Source organism: Dendropsophus ebraccatus, chromosome 1 (assembly GCF_027789765.1).
Source record: "Dendropsophus ebraccatus isolate aDenEbr1 chromosome 1, aDenEbr1.pat, whole genome shotgun sequence".
NCBI lineage: Eukaryota > Metazoa > Chordata > Amphibia > Anura > Hylidae > Dendropsophus > Dendropsophus ebraccatus.
In genome coordinates this window covers 190,716,055-190,737,607 of record NC_091454.1, presented here as the reverse complement: position 1 = coordinate 190,737,607, position 21,553 = coordinate 190,716,055, and positions in this window count along the sequence as shown.

Sequence of the window (21,553 nt, the reverse complement as noted above, 5' to 3'; positions counted from 1 at the left end):
TTGCTTTTGGCTGCAGCAGCCAAAAGTAATAGAACACCGATCTCATGGATTCATGCAGTATAACTATACTGCATGGATCTCTATGAGAGATCAGAGTGCATATACTAGAAGTCCCCCAGGGGGGCTTCTAGTATATGTCTAAAGTAAAAGAAAAAAGTATTTTTAATAACACAAAATCCCCTCCCCTAATAAAAGTCTGAATCACCCCCCTTTCCCCATTTTATAAATAAAAATAAATAAATAAATTAATAAACAAACATGTTTGCTATCGCCGCGTGCGTAATCGCCCAAACTATTAATTAATCACATTCCTGATCTCACACGGTAAACGGCGTCAGCACAAAAAAATCCCAAAGTGCAAAATTGCGCATTTTTGGTCGCATCAAATCCAGAATAATTGTAATAAAAAGCGATCAAAAAGTCATATATGCGCAATCAAGGTACCGATAGAAAGATCACATCATGGCGCAAAAAATGACACCTCACACAGACCCATAGACCAAAGGATAAAAGCGTTATAAGCCTGGGAATGGAGCGATTTTAAGGAACGTATATTGGTTAACAACGGTTTGAATTTTATACAGGCCATCAGATACAATATAAGTTATACATGTTACATATCGTTTTAATCGTAACGACTTGAGGAACATGCATAACAAGTCAGTTTTACCCCAGGGCGAATGGCGTAAAAACACATTTCCCCCAAATAAAAGAAATGCGTTTTTTTTTTCAATTTCACCACACATATAATTTTTTTCTGGTTTCCTGGCACATTTTAGGCAAAAATTACATCTGCCTTAGCAAAGTACAATTAGTTGCGCAAAAAATAAGGGCTCATTTGGGTCTCTAGGTGGAAAAATGCAGGCGCTATGGCCTTATATACACGAGGAGGGAAAAACGAAAACGCAAAAATGCAAACTGGCTGTGTCCCCTAAGGGTTAAAGGTAATTTTATTAAATCCTAGAAGCTTGCTTATATACAATAGAATACAGAGTAGTTACATAGAGAAGATTTTTCGTGACTCTGAAGTTTTTTCCCATTTCTTGTTATATTGTTAGAAATCACCAATAAGATCCTTTTTTTTTCTCTCTAATATTTCTCTCTAAAGTGCAGTTGTCAGGAGTGCACCTGCCATGTATCCTCCCTCCCTGCACTGGTATCTTACAACAAATAAAGGCTTAGAAAACTGAGGGAGACTTTCATAGAAACATAGAAGATTGTCAGCAGAAAAAGACCACTGGGTCCATCTAGTCTGCCCTTTTAGTATTTCCCTTCTTATTATCTTGGGATAGCTATATGTTTATCCCAGACAGGTTTACATTCAGATATTGTGGATTTACCAACCACATCTGCTGGAAGTTTGTTCCAAGCATCTACTACTCTTTCTGTAAAGTCATATTTTCTCACGTTGCTTCTGATCTTTCCCCCAACTAACCTCTCACTGTGTCCTCTTGTTCTTGAGTTCAGTTTTCTTCTAAAAACACTTCCCTCCTGAACCTTATTTAGTCCTTTAACACACTTACTGGTTTCAATCATGTTCCCCATTTCCCTTATTTCCTCCAGACTATACAGATTCAAATCCTTAAGTCTTTCCTGATATGGTTTATGCTTCACACCCTCCACCATTTTTGTAGCTCGTCTTTGGACCCGTTCTATTTTATCAGTATCTTTTGTAGATGAGGTCTCCAGAACTGGACACAGTATTGCAGATGTGGCCTCACCAGAGCTCTATACAGCGGGATCACATTATCCCTCTTCCTACTGGTTACACCTCTACCTATACAGCCCAGCATACAATTTGCTTTCCCTACCGCATTGTTCCATCTGGTTGCACTGGTGACTCATTTTAACCCCTTCCCTCCTAGGCCAATTTTCTTTTTAGTGTTTTCGTTTTATCCTCCTCGTATTTAACTCCTTCCCGCACGAAGACGTAACTGCAGGTGGGGTAGTTCAGAGCGGGGCCGTGCGGCGACCCCGCTCTGAACCACCGCGGTCCTGGGTGCGGCATGTAGCCCGGGACCACGGCTATTACCGGGCATGGTCTAATCGCCGTGCCCGCTAATTAAGTCTTCAGATGCAGCTGTCAAAGTTGACAGTTGCATCTGAATACTTACTGCAGCCTCATCCCTGGTGTCTAGTGGGGAGATCGGCTCTGGTGCCAGACGGGGTCTGCGCCGTAATGGCGCTGATCCCGGCTGGGCACTCTATTGCTTTTGGCTGCAGTAGCCAAAAGCAATAGAATACTGATCTCATTGATCTATGCTGTATAACTTTACAGCATAGATCTCAATAAGAGATCAGTGCACTTATACTAGAAGTCCCCCAGGGGGAATAACCCTAACCCCAGGGGGAATAACCCCAACCCCAGGGGGAATAACCCTAACCCCACGGGGGCTTCTAGTGTAAGTGTAAAAAAAAAAAAAGTGTTATTAATAAAAAGCCCCCTCCCCTAATAAAAGTTTGAATCTCCCATTTTATAAATATAAATAAATAAACAAACAAACATGTTTGGTATCGCCGCGGGCGTAATCACCCAAAATATTAATTTATCACATTCCTGATCTCGCACGGTAAAATCCCAAAGTGCAAAATTGCGCATTTTTGGTTGCATCAAATCCAGAAAAATTGTAATAAAAAGCGATTATATAGTCGCATATGCGCAGTCAAGGTACCGATAGAAAGAACAAATTATGGAGCAAAAAATTAAGTCTCACACAGCTGCATAGACCAAAGGATAAAAGCGCTATAAGCCTGGGAATGGAGCGATTTTAAGGAACATATATTTGTTAACAATGGTTTGAATTTTTTACAGGCCATCAGATAAAAGAAAAGTTATACATGTTGCATATCTTTTTAATCGTAACGACTTGAGGAACATATATAAAAAGTTTTTCCATAGGACACACTGCGTAAAAACGAAGCCCCCCCAAAGAAAAAGAATTGCGTTTTCTTTTCAATTTCACCGCGCATATAATTTTTTCCAGTTTTGCAGCATATTTTATGAAAAAATTTAGCCTGTCATTGCAAAGTACAATTAGTGACGCAAAAAATAAGGGCTCATGTGGGTCTGTAGGGGAAAAAATGCAAGTGCTATGGCCTTTTAAGCACAAGGAGGAAAAAACGAAAACGCAAAAACGAAAATTAGCCCGGTCCAGAAGGGGTTAAAAGACCACAGCGCTTGCATTTTTTACCCTACAGACCCACATGAGCCCCTATTTTTTGCTCCACTAATTTTTTTTTTTTTGCTCCACTAATTGTACTTTGCAATGACAGACTTAATTTTTGCATAAAATATGCTGCGAAACCAGAAGAAAATTATATGTGTGGTGAAATTGAAATAAATATTTTTTTTATTTTGGGTGGTTTTGTGTTTACGCCATTTGCCCTATGGTAAAGCTGACTTATCTATGTTCATCAAGTTGGCACAATTACAGCGATATGCAACTTGCATAACTTTTATTTTATTTGATGGCTTTTAAAGAAATTAAAACCTGCTCTATTGCTCTTTTCCCATCCTTATAACGCTTTTATCCTTTGGTCTATGGGGCTATGTGAGATGTCATTTTTTTTTGCGCCATAATCTGTACTTTCTATCGGTACCTTACATGCGTATATGCTACTTTTTGATCACTTTTTATCATAATTTGTCTGGATTTGATGCAACCAAAAATGCACAATTGTGTACTTTGGATTTCTTTGGCGCTTACACAGTTTACCGTGTGAGATCAGAAATGTGATAATTTAATAGTTTGGGCGATTATGCATGCATACCAAATATGTTTATTTATTTTTATTGATAAAATGGTAAAAAGGGGGGGGGGGGGGTGATTCAAACTTTTAATAGGGGAGGGGATTTTTTATTAATAAAAAAACTTTTTTTTTTTTTTTTTACTGTACTCAATAATTAGAAGTTTCCTGGAGGACTTCTATATACACTGCACTGATCTCCCATTGAGATCAAAGCTGTGTATATAATAGAGCACTGATCCATTAGATCACTGCTCTATTACTGGTCCACTGCACACATGATCAATAAAATACCGAGTTGGGATCAGTAGGACGCTGAGTCCTGTCCAGGCCAGGCCACTAGACACCAGGGATGGGGGCTGTAAGGGACATTTAAATGTAGCTGTCATGTATGACAGCTGCATTTAACTGTCTTAATTAGCGGGTGTGGTGATCAGGTAATAGCCGTGGTCCTGGGCTGCAGAAAGCCTTTCTTCTGCGAAAGGGGTTAAGGCTTTCCAAAATCACTACCCCTAAATTTTTCTCTTATAAAGTCTTTGCCAGCACAGAACTGCCAATACTATACAATACAATACTCAGATTGAAGATTCCTTCCCCCCAACTTTTTTTACGGCTGCAAGTCTTGGTTGAACTTAATCAACTTAACCATACTAACTAGATAACTACATGCAGCCATTCACCAGCTCCATTATAATCCATGGAGCCAATCTGTAGTTTCCCATACTACACCAATAATAGCAATAAACTTGCTCCTTATCCTCATTGGTGATTGTCTTCCATGGTTTGGGCACAAATTTCATTCAGTTAGTGAATTTGATAAAAATTAAAGTGTTAAGTTAGTGTTAAAATCGTCTTAAAATCCTTAATATGTGACATGCAGAATACCTGTGACTGGTAAAACCAAGGAGGGCCAATGGGGGGTCTGCCATAGATGTCTCCTGGCACCCAGCCTGCCAAAATTGTGTGTTCTGAAACGGCACCCCCCGTATCTGGTGCCGTTTCCTTGTATACCTTATGATTAAAGTGTCCCTGGGTAGGTAGTTACACTTACACATACATCTCATCTGAATTGGCCATTAAAGAAGAAATTTATCTTACATGCTGACCTTACAAATAAATCGCTGACTATACAATACGTGGATGGGATGGCTTCACCAAAGGGAAAGCCGCTCAATGTCTTTTCATTCTAGCACATAAAAAGGGATTTTGCACGTAGGACCCCTGGGAAGTCCACCTCCAAATCATTACCTCATTCCCCATGAGCTACTGTATCAGCAAATGTTAAAAATCAAGGAATCCATCATAACCTGATTTACAGAGCTCTGAGCAGCCCCCTCACTGTTTGCTGACCATTCCTCTTCCTATTGTGAAGAATAATTTGGGAACACTTCAGGAAGAGTTATAACATTCATTTAGTGCGGAGAGACTGGGACCCGTTTCTGATTAAGTGTTTTGATTTCCTTTTATTTTTTTGTTACCTTAAAATTAGATTAAGATATACTGGAAAAGAACAGAATGAAGTTTTATAAAGATGTCTACTGGGTGATCATGCTTCTCGTTAATATGATACATGTGACAACTGGATCCCCTGTACCACCACTAGCTATGGCGTAAGCCGCACCGAGGAGCTGAGTATAAGGGTATGTACATGCAAAAGGATGCTGGTTGACCTCAGGGAGATCAACCAGAACACTGCAGAGACACTATCACGTGTCTCGACGTCAGTGTATTCTAGAACATTGCCCCTTGGGAAATCAAATATGCAAAGGAACACTGCAGAGACACCATCACGTGTCTCGACATCAGTGAACTAGCCAGACCTTCCTCCGGGAAGGAACAACCAAGCCAAGGAATGTCTCCAATCAAGGAAACCACCCAAGCAAGGTATCCATCCACAGACAGCTGTTTCGGGGTATTTGCCCCTCATCCCCTAGTTCACTAACGTCGAGACATGTGATGGTGTCTCTGCAGTGTTCCTTTGCATATTTGACTTCCCAGGGGGCAATGTTCTAGAATACACTGATGTTGAGACAGGTGATGGTGTCTCTGCGGTGTTCTGGTTGATCTCCCTGAGGTCAACCAGCATCCTTTTGCATGAACTTACTAGGCATGTGCTCCCACTAGCCAGAAACCTACTCCACACTGATGAGGGGAAAATACCCCGAAACAGCTGTTTGTGGATGGATACCTTGCTTGGGTGATATCCTTGATTGTAGACATTCCTTGGCTTGGTTGTTCCTTCCCGGAGGAAGGTCTGGCTAGTTCACTGACGTCGAGACACGTGATGGTGTCTCTGCAGTGTTCCTTTGCATATAAGGGTATGTACACACTGAGCAAAAGCGATTAAATTCTGTGGTGGAGCTGCGGAATCACGTCTGCCTCGGTGTCTGACAGTGTCTGTATGGGAGGGCTCGCTCGCCTCTGATTCTGTCGATCTCCGTTCAAAGAATTGACATGTTTTAGCTTAGGCTAAATGAAATGAAAGAAAGCTATACTCACCCATTAACGTCCACGTCCTCTTTTCCTGGTGCCATTTTTTGTCCATGTCATCACGAGCAGGGGGCTGGCAGAATCGGTCTTCCTCCTCTTCAGATTCTTTCTCTGTAATGAATGAGAGAGAGAAAATGCTACTGGTGCACATGCGCACCGGCAGCCATTTCAGGGGCTGGAACATATTACATAGCTTGCAGCTTGCTCAGCCCTGATTGGCTGAGCAAGCTGGAGGCCATGTGTTGCGATCAAGTGATCCAGCCAATGAAAAGGCTGCCGATGTACACATTCATTACAGAGGAACCCAGAGGTGAGGAACAACCGAAGACACTGACCGGAGCCACGGATGGCGGGAGTTTGAAAGGCAATCGACTCAGGAGGAAGGGTGAGTATAATATCTCTGTCTGTAAGTGTTTTTTGTTGTCCTTAAATTCCATTAGGTTTCTGCTGAATAAAACTGGAATATTCAGAGTGAATTGAAAAAACAAGAGCTATGTGTGTATGGGCTATGTATTGAAGCTGGATCATCACTAGATGCCAAAATCGAACATCACCTTTCAGAAGTTCTAACTGTTCTTGGTCTTTTCGTAGTTCTAACTGCGGTTCCCAGTACTTAGATACCCTTAGGACTTACAGCAGAGCTGAGTTTTATAACAAGCCAAAATTCATAAGAAAAACATACAAAGCACTTCTTAATACTGGTAGGTAAGAAGAGCAACTCACTTATAGATGACAGGAATTGGAGATGATGGAAAGGATGATGACACAAACAAATAATAATGATGGCAGCCAGTAGTGAAGCAGAGGATTACAAACAGGAATAAATACAAGGAATGTCCCTTGGTAGCTGTGCCTCATTTTTCTCTACACCTTTCCTTGAACTCTAGCCTAACACCAGACAGTATTAAGTCTCTTTATCTCTGCAGTTGTCTCTATGGAGAGCCCGTACTAAGTCTATCTAGCGAAACAACAAACAAGGGCTAGTATCCAGAGACAAAAACGCGGAAAAGCAGAAACGAAATCACAAGAGCTAAACAAATTGGCAACTGAGGTTCACAACAGCAACTTCAAGGCACAAACACCAGGGCTATACATGGGAAAAAAACAAGAAACACTGGAGTGACCAGGGTAATTCTAGACTAGAACAAAGCACTGGAAGCGGTAATAACGTGGAAACAAACATACAAAATTCTTTTCCTTTGAAATCAACTGGTTTCAGAAAGTTATATAGATTTGTAATTTACTCCTATTTAAAAATCTCATGTCTTCCAGTACTTATCAGCTTCTGTATGTCCTGCAGGAAGTCCTATGTTCTTTTAAGTCTGACAAAGTGCTCTCTGCTGACACCTTAAACAGGTACTGTCCGGAGCAGGAGAGGTTTTCTATGGTTATTTGCTACTGCTTTGGGCAGTTCCTGTCATGGACAGAGGTGGCAGCAGAGAGCACTGTGTCAGACTTAAAAGAATATAGGACTTCCTGCGGGACATACAGCAGCTGATAAGTACTGGAAGACTTGAGATTTTTAAACAAAAGTAAATTACAAATCTATATAACTTTCTGAAACCCATTGATCTGAAAGAAAAAGATTTTCGTTGTGGTACCCCTTTAATCTAACATGTACGGGTGCAGCTCATTGTACAGATTTTACTACTCCCTCGTGCCCTTTTAAATAGTATGCCAAATGGGCTTTATCCCATGAGGAATATGAATAAACACAGCAGTGAATCCATTACCATCCAGGGGAAGTTAGTTATTGTCCATCATGGAAAATTTCTGCCGAACTCCATGTCCCATTGCTCATAATTTAGGTAGTGTTCCTAGGAAAACCTGGATCCAATCCGGGCAGCCTTTGTTTGCATGCTTTATCAAAAAAGTTATACACAAGCTGCCAACCGCTGCTGTATACAAAGAAATCAAATGCCATTTTGATCGTCATCCAAAAGCTAACCATGGCACTTAAGTCATACTCCACATTCTACTGGAAGAAGCAATGGAAAGTGAATTATTAATTTTCATTTATAACGGATGGTGTAGGATTACACTTATTGCAAAGTTCCTCGTAATATTCTATTGGCCATAGAGCTGAGAGCAAAGTTTTGCTCTGACGCAGCGATAATTTGTTTCCTATTCATATTTGTTCATTTCATGTACTTAACCCCACAGTCTGAGGAGTCAGCGGAATATTTCCAAGATGTGGTTGGCTTTAATCAGACCAGAGATACATTAAACCATAATATATATATATATATATATATATATATATATATATATATATCCACCGTTTGTATTAGGAGAGTAGACAAAATAAAGTCCTGTTTGTGTTTCCTCTGAATAGTCGTAAATTGAACTGTTCTGCTCAGAAATATAAATTCCTTCCCAGTATAATGTAGCATATGTTAAGCCAACATCATAAAGACAAGATTCCTACTCAGATATAATTATCATTTCATCGGAAGACTCGGACGAGGTTGCACACTGCTAATTAATTTTATTGATCTACTTGGGAGTGATTCACACCTGCTGTTTTCATGCAGTTTTTGAAGCCAATGTCAGGATTGGATCTTAAAGGGAAGGAAATTATATAGGAAATATCTGACCTCTTTCTCTTTCTAAATCTTTAGTTTAAATTTTCTAATGAAATAAAAAAAAACGTTATATTATGGGGAATGCAACACGTTATAAGGCTATGTTCACACTACGTAAAAGTATGGCCGTTGTTGCCATCGGTACTTAAGTACCAGCCGGAATGATCTTTGCAGCGACCGGCCGTTCCATGACCAGGCCGGGTCACGGAACGGCCGGTCTCTTACATAGTGGGAACATAGCCTAAAGACGTAACTATTTTGGGTCCAGCCGCACCGTGGAAATACTGACCAATAGTGCATAAAGTATGGAAGAGTCCAACAGCATCCAGAATTCAATCCCAATGGATCTTTATCAAGCATGTCATAGAGACGTATAAAAATTTTTGATTAGTCAGGGTCTAAATGTTTAGACCCTGACCAATCAGGAGAACGAGCAGAGAGAAGCACATGCCTATTATATTCTCTCCCAGCTCTGTGTCACATGACCTAGAGGGACTGCCAATGCAAGTTTATGGGGCTCATAGATACAGAGCAGGGAGAGGTGTGTGTGTGTCATTGCAGTCTCCCTGCTGATCGTTGTGGTCTGAACACCTAGACCTTGTCCAATAAAAACTTTTGACATGTACCTAAGACATGTCAAAAGGAAGTAGAGCCCAACAGTCTCGTAGACGGTAGTTTACCAATAGGGTGGTAGAGGTAAGGATTAACATTAGCTTGCCAGCAATCCCAAAAGCCGACTTGTCACGGAGTCCAACAGCATCCAGTAGTGTCCAGAAGTTCCAAGCTTTTATTATATAACCAATCATCCAGCAGTAATGTTTCCATCATTCGTAGGTTGAACCATTGCTGCTATACTGTATACTCAGTAATATAATAAAAGCTGGGAACTTTTGGACACTACTGGATGCTGTTGGACTCCATTGTTCTTTTATCTAGTTGCAGAGTTGCAGATCCGCTTTAGGGCCAGTTCACACTGAGGAATCAGTGGTGAATCAGGGAGGAAAGTGTTCAGGTCAGAAAGTGTTCAGAGTCCGCACGGAATCCGCAAGGAAAGTGGTCAACCTGGAATCACCTCTGGCTTAATTCCGTGCTAATAAATTTTTCATTTAATTGAACTCATTCATTTTTTCCAATTCTGCGCGGATTCCACGCTGTATTTCCGTGAGTATTCTGCGCGTAATCCGTGCTGAAAAATTTCAAAGTAGAAACTGGCTGCTCAATTCCTTTCAATGGGATTCCTCCAGCAGAATCCGCCAGAAGAATCGACATGTCAAATTCGGAAAGCGGATCCACCACGGAAAAGTCTGCACGGAAATTCCGCTGTGTAAACTGCAGAGTGCAAATTCCATTGAACTCAATTTTGGGCTCTGTACTATATTCCTGGGGAAAATTTTCAGTGAGGAATCAGCGCTGAAATTCAGTGCTGATTCCTTAGTGTGAACTGGCCCTGAAAATTGGCAAAAGGGTGTAAAATTTAGACTGGTGCAAACTGCCCACAGCAACCAATCACAGCTCAGCTTTCCTTTCAGCACTGCCTAAAGCTGAGCTATGATTGGTTGCTGTGGGCAGTTTGCACCAGTCTAAATTTTACACCCTTTGATAATTTTCCCCCATTTTGTTTTATTTGGATGAAACAATTGGTTACCATTGCTGCAGTTATGCTGAAAAGCCCTATGTTGTCCCAGAAACTTTGGCCTGGGCTCACGTACCAGGAATGTATTTGTTAGTAGACTCCTGTATCTCAGCATCTTTCAGTGGCTGAAGGCATCACATAAAATGTAGGATTTCATTTCATCCAGACCCATTAATGAAGTCTTAATTATTTGCAGAATGCAAGTCCCACCGAGCCCCAATCTGAATCCAGAATGCAGGAGGGAGAGGGAGCAAGGAGCTCGAACAATCTCTTTGGGGGCAGAACGGGACATCCATCCTTATAAATAAGGAACGAGGTACAGGGAGAATTCATTAGAGTGAGCGATGCCGCGGCACGCAGGGAACATACACTTTCCATTAATGACTCCTAATTAACAGCTTCTATTAAATCATTAATGCTGTTTAAAGAAGACAGGAGCAAACATTGACTTTTTATCTGCAAACGGAATTTAACTCCTTAACTATGTGATATGAGATGGGTCCTTTTAGAGGCAACGGTTTTGGTCAGTAGTAACAATGGGCGTTGGAGTTAATTTGCTTCTGCTCTGTTGGGATCAATATCGAGACGGTATTAATTACCGATCAGATTGGTAATAAAAGAGATTTAAGTATAGAGAGAGCATAGGTGGTGGTGGGGGGAAACAGTAATGTTGCAATTGTCCGAATTGGATTAGATCCTGAAAGTATACCCTCATCATCATCATCATCATGTGTATCTGCTGTTGCTGGTTGAGTCTTTATGACGGAGTCTCCTTAAAGAGAGTCACTATCCCTTTTACCCACTGTTGCTGTTGGAAACTTTAAATCATTTAAATTGTCATTTACATTTACTTTTAACATGTGAAAAGTTAAAGGGGAACTCTGGCCAAATGTACAAAACCAGGGAGAAGATACAGGCTTGGCAGTGGCGTAGCTACCATAGAGGCAGGGAAGCCAGTTGTATGGAGCCTGTGGAGAGAGGGGGCCCAGGGAAGATAAGAGCCTCCTGTGTCCTTTTGCTTAACCCCTTATTTACTGCAGTGTGTAAGTGACCCATTGTTCTCTAACATGCTGCAAAACAAAAAAAGGGTTAATACAGAAGACAATTAGCTCTCTGCCTGACTACTCTGATAACCTCTGACCTCTGTTCTCTGAGTTCCTGCAGAGGTCAGGGGTTATCAGAGCTAATTGTCTTCTGTATTAACCCTTTTTTGTGTTGCAGCATGTAAGAGAACACTGGGTCACACTTACACATTGCAGTAAATAAAGGGTTAAGCAAAAGGTAGTCTGCTCCTGCACCTATGTATATAACCATAGGATTCTGCCTCTGGCCACAAGAGAATTTTTTTTTTGCCCACATCACCTAGTATGTGTGTGTGTGTGTGTGTGTATATATATATATATATATATATATATATATATATATATATTTATATATTAGTGTGTAGGGGAGGGGGGACCCCATACAGTTTTTTGCTATGGGGCCCTATGAATCCTAGCTACGCCCCTGAGGCTTGGGAACATAATAACAGAGTGATAGTACTTACCTGTCCCAGTGCCCCTGAGCTCACTGTCTCCTGTATCTCCAGGTTCCTGTATTCCTACAAACTATCAGGAACGACCCACTTAGTGACTGCAGAGGCGTCCTGCCTCAGTCACAGACTGGCTGAGCGACATTTGTGAGCTGTGTCGTGATTTTACAGGACCAGTGGGTGACAGTGAATTTTTGGCGCTGTGAGACCAGGACAGGTAAGTACACCCTTGTTATTATGTTCCTGCAGAAAGCCAGTAAAATTCCTCACGTTTGTCACCTTTTGTCATGGTGGTGTAACAAGTAACGTAACATGAGGCCACAGGATCCTGTAAGTCTGGCAGACTAGAAGTTAATTATATTCTACCGATAATATTTCCTTATGAATATGTTATTGGACTTTCCGAAATATATAAAAAGCAATGCAGAATTTGACGGTTGACCACCAGTAGATACATTATTTATGAAGAGTAGTCTTTCAGGCTCATTTACAAACACCAGCATGATCTGCAGATTGATCTCCCTCTTCATTTCCATAATTTTGTCTATTTCAGGTTGCCTGCCCATTTACTCTTAGATAAACACTGCCCATTGAGGCTCATTTTTAAAGTCGGAGGCTCCATTTCTAAATGTAGATTATCCCTTTTGATTGGCAGCTATTGGTCTGTTGGGTTCGGCATTGTATAATTTTTTGCAGCATATAGCATTTTACGGACTATTAAGTATCCATACTATTCACAGACATGTTTTATTATCACTTTGCTGTTAACACTTTCCTTCTTACGGAATACATTTACCATTCCTTTAGCGATTGTTCATTCCATATGGATTGTCTTCAGTGCTGGATCAATAAGGCGTGAAGTAAGATTTCTGGGCCAAACTTATATAGGCGCCCCTACCATAGTACGTAAAGAAATGGGAAATGTTTAGTGGCCTTATCTAATAACAGTGCCGAAATAGTATCACTTAATAACATCACCATGGTATCCACATGCACACAACAATGCCATACACTAACAGTTCAATGTAATGAGTGTAGTGATTACTATTAGAGATAAGCGAACCTGGAGCATGCTCGAGTCCATCTGAACCCGAACGTTCGGCATTTGATTAGCTGGGGCTGCTGAACTTGGATAAAACCCTAAGGTTATGTGGAAAACATGGATATAGTCATTGGCTGTATCCATGTTTTCCAGACAACCTTAGAGCTTTATCCAAGTTCAGCAGCCCCAGTTAATCAAATACCGAACGTTCGGGTTCGGATCGACTCGAACCCGAACCCGGTTCGCTCATCTATGTTTTTTTTTTTTTTTTTTTTTTACTACCATTGCTTTGATTTAGTCTAATTTGTCAAAGTGGCTATTAAAGTCCATATGTCTTAGAGTTATGTACACAGCATACAGAAGCAACCTCCGGTGGGATCACACGTGCTAACCTTGACAAGCAAAAAGGGATTCTTCCTAGTATGAAAAGAAAAAGAATCACATAAGTCTTAGTGTAAAATGTTCTAGAAGCCATAATAATTGTTTTCTATGTGATTCTACATTCTCCAGTGAAGGTTAGCAATTCCTCGAATTGCTAACATCTCTTAAACATGCTACTCACCGCTACTAAAATAAAATAGACATTGGCCAAGAATATACTAATATATGTCTAATTCTTACATGGTCTAGAGATTTATCAGTGTGGTTCATGCTGTGTGACAAATCCCAGGGAGACCTGGAATGGGGAACCTGCGGCTTTCCAGCTGTTGCAAACTACAATTCCCATCATGCCTGGACAGCCAAAGCTTTAGCTTTGGCTGTCCAGGCATGGTGGGAATTGTAGTTTTGCAATAGCTGAAGGGCTGAAAGTTCCCCATCCATGGTTTAGACCAACTACAAGTGTGCTTATGAATGTACACCTAAACTATGGAGCTTTTTTTGGCCCCCAAAGTACTTCTAAAGCCATAATCCATTTCTTCCAGTCACTACCCTTTCTGCTAGGCCATACTTCTTGTTGAACACTACACAATCGGTGGGGTTTATGACATGCAAAAGGTAGACAGGGGGCAATTTAGATCCTGAGTGGAAATCAGATACTCTAGTCATGTGGTTCCTATCTCACCATTAGAGATGAGCGACCCTCAAGCACACTTGGCGCCCTCCGAACCCAAATGCTTTGTTTTTGATTACCAGTGGCTGAAGAAGTTGGAGCCAGCCCTAAAGGCCCTATTGCACAAAACGATTATCGTCTGTACTTGACCTATTTCGGCCTCTAATCGTCTGGTGGAACAGAAGACAACGATCAGCCGACATGAACGATGTCGGCTGATCTTTGCTGTCGTTTGTCTTTCAACATGTTTTCCACAACTCCCTAGGGCTGCATCCTACTTCAGCCACTGAGCGTTTGGGTTAGGACAAACCCAATCATACTTGAGGGTGGCTCATCTATACTCACTATCTAAAATATTATATTTGAAGGCCAGGAGAGAACATGGGGTTGCAAAGAGTAGGGTTTAATCTTGAGGTTGGTGTCTGCAGATTGCGTTGAAACGTGTTGGATCTCCAAACTCAAACAGAGTGATGAGTATACAGGGAGACATCACACAATCAGGAGGGTAACTGGCTTGTTACCCAATAGAAACCCATTCGGGCCTCACAATATGACCCCATTTAGACCTGATGATTGATAATGGCCGTTTGGAGAAACTGAGGCAGCTTTATAATATTTTGTAAAATTGACTTTGTCTTCTATTGGAGGACATTGCAACAAATTCATAGACAGATACTAGTAGGAAAAGTTTAATGAAGTGGGAAATTCTGGTTATGTTTTTTTTTGCCAGGTATAATCTGAAAAAACTCAAGCTTTATTGCTACTGGGCAAAACAATCATATTTTCCTGCAGTGCACAGTGGGTAAAGCTAAAGCACCGGTTATTACAGAGATCATTGCTTTCTATGGAACACTCAACCTGCACTGTCATAGTCTCTGGGAACAACCAATTATAATACATGTGATGTTCCGAGTACATCCTGTGAGAACAGATGTCATCCTGTTCCAAAGCTAAAACAAATAGTAGGAAAAAGAGCGATCTGTATATTATTCCGTATTCTAGAGGGAATCGCAGGAGCTTTAATTGTTTCTCAAGTGGCACGAAAACTGAAGGAAATGCCGGATGAGCAGCTATATACCGATCTCTCCTGCCCCATTTATTATACTCCCACTTTTTTTTACATTACTTATAAAATCTTGAATTTTAATAATCTGATTTTTTTTGCAAACATTTATAATGATTGTGTAAACTGCGACAAATGATCCTTAGTCCCCCTAGACTAAGGATCATTTGTCGCAGTTTACACAATCATTATAAATGTTTGAAAAAAAAAACCCAGATTATTAAATTTCAGGATTTTATAACTAATGTAAAAAAGTGGGAGTATAATAAATGGGGCAGGAGAGATCGGTATATAGCTGCTCCCAATACAGAAGGGAAAAAAGGATTATATAACGCAAGCTTCAGCGACAGTGGCGGAGCAAGTGGTAATCCCAACATGGATTCTAGTAATACAACTGTATTAAAAAAAAGTGAAAAAATGAAGGGGGGTAAGAAATACAAAAATGAAGGCTCCAATGTCTGCTCATCACTTATTGGACATAGATGAATGTTGGGAACCTTGTCCCATTCTAGTAGCGATTAACGATAAACGTTTGCAAACTAGATTGTTTATCATTAACCTGAAATCGTTTGCCACATTACACAGAACGATAATCGTTAGTTACTATTGTTACAATGATTGTTACTATGATCCTTTACTCCATCTCATCCCAGCAAAAGAATGAACGATAATTACAGCGAATGATTGTGGAATTACAGCGAACGATTAGGGAACGATTAACAATGATTTTAGGGTCAGATCTTAATCAACGATCAACGACACACGAACAATTTTTTGATCGTTGCTTGCAATCACGCAGGATGATTATCGTTTAAATTTGAACGATATACCGATTTTCTGCACGATAATCAAGCACTAATGGTTTTAAAGTGTAGCTGTCATGGCAGCTCGCTAACGGATTAGCGGTGAATTCCACTGTTCATCCGAAAAATCAAGTCTCCATGGACACTAACATGCAATGAGAGCGCAATGCGCACGTCCCCCATTGGATTGTCTAGTCTATGGCTAATGTAATCTGAAAGCTACAGCTAGAAAGAGTTTTTAAAGTTTATTTTTAATTATCTTAAGGGGATGACAGTGTAAAAACCCAATGGGGGAGATTTATTAAAGGGAGTAAAATTTAGACTGGTGCAAACTTCCCACAGCAACCAATCACAGCTCAGCTTTCCACCAGCTTTCACCAGAGCTGGAAGCTGAGCTGTGATTGGTTGCTGTGGGCAGTTTGCACCAGTCTAAATTTTACACCCTTTGATAAATCTCCCCCAATGTGTTTATTGTTGACGCTTGGAATACAAAGGGCAAAGGATAGAGAGGAGCGAACCGAATCTTACAAACTCAGATTCGTTACAAACTTTGCAAAAAGTTTGGTTCGGTACCAGACCAAACTTTTTGCAAAGTTTGTAACCAGTCTGTAAAGATGGCAGATACACCATTTAATACACATAAAAAATGTATGATCACCTGTCTGCGCTCTTCCGGTTTCCTTCTACTTGTCTCCAATGTTTCCAGCTGTCTCCAGCCCGCTCAGCCAATCACTGACAGAAGTGACAGCTTGCTCAGCCAATCACTGGCTTTAGCGCTGTCCCATCTCAGTTAGTCAGTCTCGGACAGAGATGTCAGCGGAGAGCACTGTGTCAGACTGAAAATACAACATTTCCTGCAGGACATGCAGAAGCTGAGAAGTATGGGAAGACTTGAGATTTTTTAAATAGAAGTAAATTACAAATCTATATAACTTTCTGATACCTGTTGATTTGAAAGTAAAAGATTTTCGCTGGACAACCCCTTTAATGCTCCGACACATCCATGTTATGTGGTCTGTTGGCATTGCTTGACAGACACATGTGCCCCAGGGATACTAATTTATTCTGCATGACGCTATGGGCGTAAAGACACCATAAATAGGGCAGAGCCATAGCATTAATTGGAGACACAGTGGAAATAAGAGGATGCCCACTGTTAAGCAGATTTGCAGTTACCATTCTGTACCTTGCCAGACACATCTATTGTATTCCTATAACTCCAAGTGACACCGAGTGCTATCAATTATCTAGTGAGAATTCACATCGGTAACTTTCAATTCTCCTGAATAGATTCAGTGCTGCTATGTGTAATCCCCTGTAAATTGCTCATGCTGTGTGCAGAGGTCACTGAAGCACCAGTCCTGACCAGTGACCATGTCCCATCTTACAGTATCTATTGGAACAGCACTGTCACTTTTTTCTCTTCATATTTAAAGTAAATGTTTAAGTTTTTCTAATTAGTTTTAACCCCTTAGGCCAGGTTCACACTATGTAAAAAGAACGTCCGTATTTCATAACAACGGACATAGTTGTTTCACAAATACAACTGTTATTTTTACATAGTGTAAACCTGGCCTTAAAGAACAATTTTCTAAAATTTTGCATTTCCATTTTTTCTCTCTCTTCTCTGGTTTTAAAAGCTTTGAGTCTTTTTTTATTATTTTTCTGTTGATTAAGGCACATTTTTTTTGCTATGTATTCTTTATTATAGTTTATATTATATATTATAAGCTTGTTTAATCAGACTAATTATGCTTCTTACTGGCGTGCCTCATTTTACCATATAATGAAATGTGAAACAAAAAAGGGGTGTGGGGGGGTTGGGGGAATAGCTAACAAAAAACAGAATTCAGGAAATTTGAGATTGTTTCTAAGCTGGGAAAGCTTAGGCTATGTTCACACAGCGTAAAAGTACAGCCTTTGTACGCATACCTACACTGCATGTTCTTCGATAGGATTCCGTCCGGAGCGTTTATACATAGTATACGCTCCGGCCGGGATCCCAAACGGCGCCGCATTGAATAGCGGTCATAGGAAACCATGTCAGTGCACACTGTGGAGTGAGCGGCTGCAGCCGCTTGCATCACAGTGTGCTATGGGAAGATCTGACGTGGGGGCGCGCCGATGCGCCCGCATCAGAACTCTACGGCCATAAAGATAATCTGGCCAGTACTGCAGTACCGGCCGGGATGATCTTTGCAGAGACCGGCCGTTCCAGAACGGCCGGTAAAATACGCCATGTACACATGGCCTTAAAGTGGTTATCTGGAACATTAAGAAGTCATGAAAATTAAATATGCATATTAGCTGTCCAAGCTAGCTAGACTTGATGGGATACTATAGGCAACCTGTGGACAGGGGTGGCACTGTTTTTGTACTGACCTGTGGACATCATTCCCTGCATTGTTTCATTCAGTGTAGGGACCATTGTGCAGTTGGAGGCCACCATTTGAGGTGGATAATCTTAATGGGTAGAGACAGGGGCTGTGGGTGAGAGCAGGGCTGCACTATTTCTATATACGATGCACACCCCCTAGGGGACTTTAACATGCTAATTTTTAATTGCTCCCACAGCACACTGCAATACCTGTGTATTGCAGTGTACTGTCAACTGCCATTCTTCTGTCACACCACACCTCTTTATAGGTAGTGTCTGGTATTGCAGCTCAGCTTCATTGAAGTGATTGAGATTTGCTGGGATACCATAGGCAACCTGTGGACAAGGGTGGCACTATTTTTGGAACAAAGCAGCTATGTTTTTATAAAAGATTAATTACAGCATGTGGATATCGCCTTCTCATGTGGAAATGACTGAATGCCCAAAATGTTTTATCACTACTAGAGATGAGCGAACCTCAAGCATGCTCGAGTCGATCCGAACCCGAACGTCCGGCATTTGATTAGCGGTGGCTGCTGAAGTTGGATAAAGCCCTAAGGCTATGTGGATAACATGGATATAGTCATTGGCTGTATCCATGTTTTCCAGACAACCTTAGAACTTTATCCAAGTTCAGAAGCCCCGCTAATAAAATGCCACACGTTCGGGTTCGGATCTACTTGAACCCGAACCCGGTTCGCTCATCTCTAATCACTACCTATTGTTCTTATTTAAAGGGGAACTCAAGGTAGAGGGGGGAAAATGAAACTTCTGTAGAAGCAAATAGCATTATTTACTTATCTATCCTAGTTTTGAAACTACCAAAAATCCATTTGTTTTGGGGTTCTTTGTTCTGTATTATGTGGTTATACTTCCTGGTTGAGCAGTTTACTACAGGTTCCAGAATGCATTGTTTTCCCTCAGCTGTTCATCACAGTCCCCCACCCTGCCCATTCCCCGCCCAAATCTGTTGAAGAACATCTAAGCTGTGATCACACATTGTAGTTTCATTGCTTTACTGAATTATTTGCAGTACTTTATCATGTCATTGTGTTCCCACCCCCACAGCACACTTAAAGCGACTCTGTACCCACAATCTGACCCCCCCAAAACCACTTGTACATTCGGATAGCTGCTTTTAATCTAAGATCTGTCCTAGGGTCCCTTCGGCAGGTGATGCAGTTATTGTCCTAAAAAAACAACTTTTAAACTTGCTTATCTGTGCCCTAACTTTGCACCTCTCCTCCTTCCCACCCTCTTCATCATTAGGAATGCCACTGGTACATTATCTGCATGCTGAACATTGCACAGGTGTCTTAACGATCCAGCCCATGTGCCGGGCTGCCACAGGTGGAAAATAGGAGACAATCTCCCTGGAGCATTCCTAATGATGAAGAGGGTGGGGAGGAGGGACGGAGGGGTGGTGCAAAGTTAGGGCACAGATACTCCCGTTGGACACGGGGCTGCAAGTTTAAAAGTAGTTTTTTAGGACAATAACTGCATCACCTGCCGCATGGACCCCAGGAAAGATCTTGGATTAAAAGCAGCTATCCGAAGGTACAAGTGGTTTGGGGGGGGGGGGGGGCAGATTGTGGGTACAGAGTCGCTTTAATTCTCTACACCACACAGCACTCTGTTACTACCTGTAACGCTCATATTGGAATAAAGTAAACTTTTTGAATTTAATTTTACATTTTTTTTCTTCTCTTTTCCACGCACATATTATGATCAAGCATCTTTTATCTTTGAGGTTGAGCCCACGATAAGGACTTTATCCAATATTATCTTACATAGGATATACTGTGTATGCCTCCAGGTGGGATTGGAAGTGCTGGCTCTGATCCTCTTTGCCGTTTAGCATAGTTTAATTGTGTTACTGCATCATTTTTTTTTAAGACGCTGCAGTACTGCAATGACACTCCAACATGTGTGAACACAGCCCTAATTTCACTGCAGAGTTTTGTGAGTGATGTTGCAGCAGCTGCTTCTGGCCGGTCAGAGATGGTGAATCACTCACGGGATTGGGGGATCCAGCCAAGCCTCCTGTGCATCGGGGCAGCACACTGATTGGCTGAGCGGGACGTGCAACCCCGAAGCAAGCCGAATTGCAGAGCAGGTAATGTATGAGTTCTGGACGGCCGGGGGTTAACGGGGCGGTCTCGACTGGCATTGGGAATTCCATCCTGCCCATGGACTTTACAGGGCAGGGATCCATCTGTGTGAATTTAGCCACATTGTGGGACAGAGGCATGGAATCTTTGTCTCCTAAGGTGGGAGAGCAGTGGGAGCAGGAGACAATGTGGATTGGATTGGATGAGGACAGTTTTCTTCACCTCCTGGATGTCAATCAGCTCCCAGTGTGGCAGAACCGCACAGATACGGTAATACATTATATAGACACCTCTATACAACTTTTATTGTACTTTTAATAGAGAACAAGTTTTCCTTATGTGGAGTTCCCCCTTAACAATGGACATTCTGGTATTTATGCCAAATAAAATATTAGGGAGGTAGTGGTAAATTATAAAATAATTCCAACACTCATTAATCTGGTGCTGCGGATCCCCAAACATGAATATTTTAAAGGAAAACCTGAGATGAAGAAAAAAAAAAATATGTTACCATTTGGGAAGCAAGATGAGAAAATGGAAATTTTTCTACAAGATGCTTTAAATAGGTGTTCAAGGTAGAAAAAAAATCCTATAAAATATTAAGTACTATGATCAAACATGATGAAACTTCAGGCCCAGGGTAGTTACAGAGAAAGACACATTAAAGGGCTGCAGCATATGTGCCATGTCTGATCATACTGCTTTATAACCTACATTTTATAACCACAAGGGCCCCGATGATTCCGGAGTTATAGGAACAGGAGGGTAATCTGCTTCTTAGAAATTAATGACATTGTTTTTATGTAAAATATGGTGAATAAACGCAACAAAACACAATAGAAACACAATCTATATGCTAAAGGGTCTCCCGGCCTGTGTGTCTTAGGAAACACTTGTATTCCTATCAGTGGCGGATTAAATGTACCCTGGGCCCCGGGCTGTCCACCCAACCTGGGCCCCCCCCCAGTCAATTCGCCCACATTATAATCTGCTACTGCGCCTCCCCCCCCCCCACACTGTCCCCAATAAACACTGCCTGCCTGCCTCCGCTCCCTGCTGGCCCCAATAAACATAATGTTTGGTCCCTTGCTGCTACCCCCAGTAAGCATTGCCCACCCCA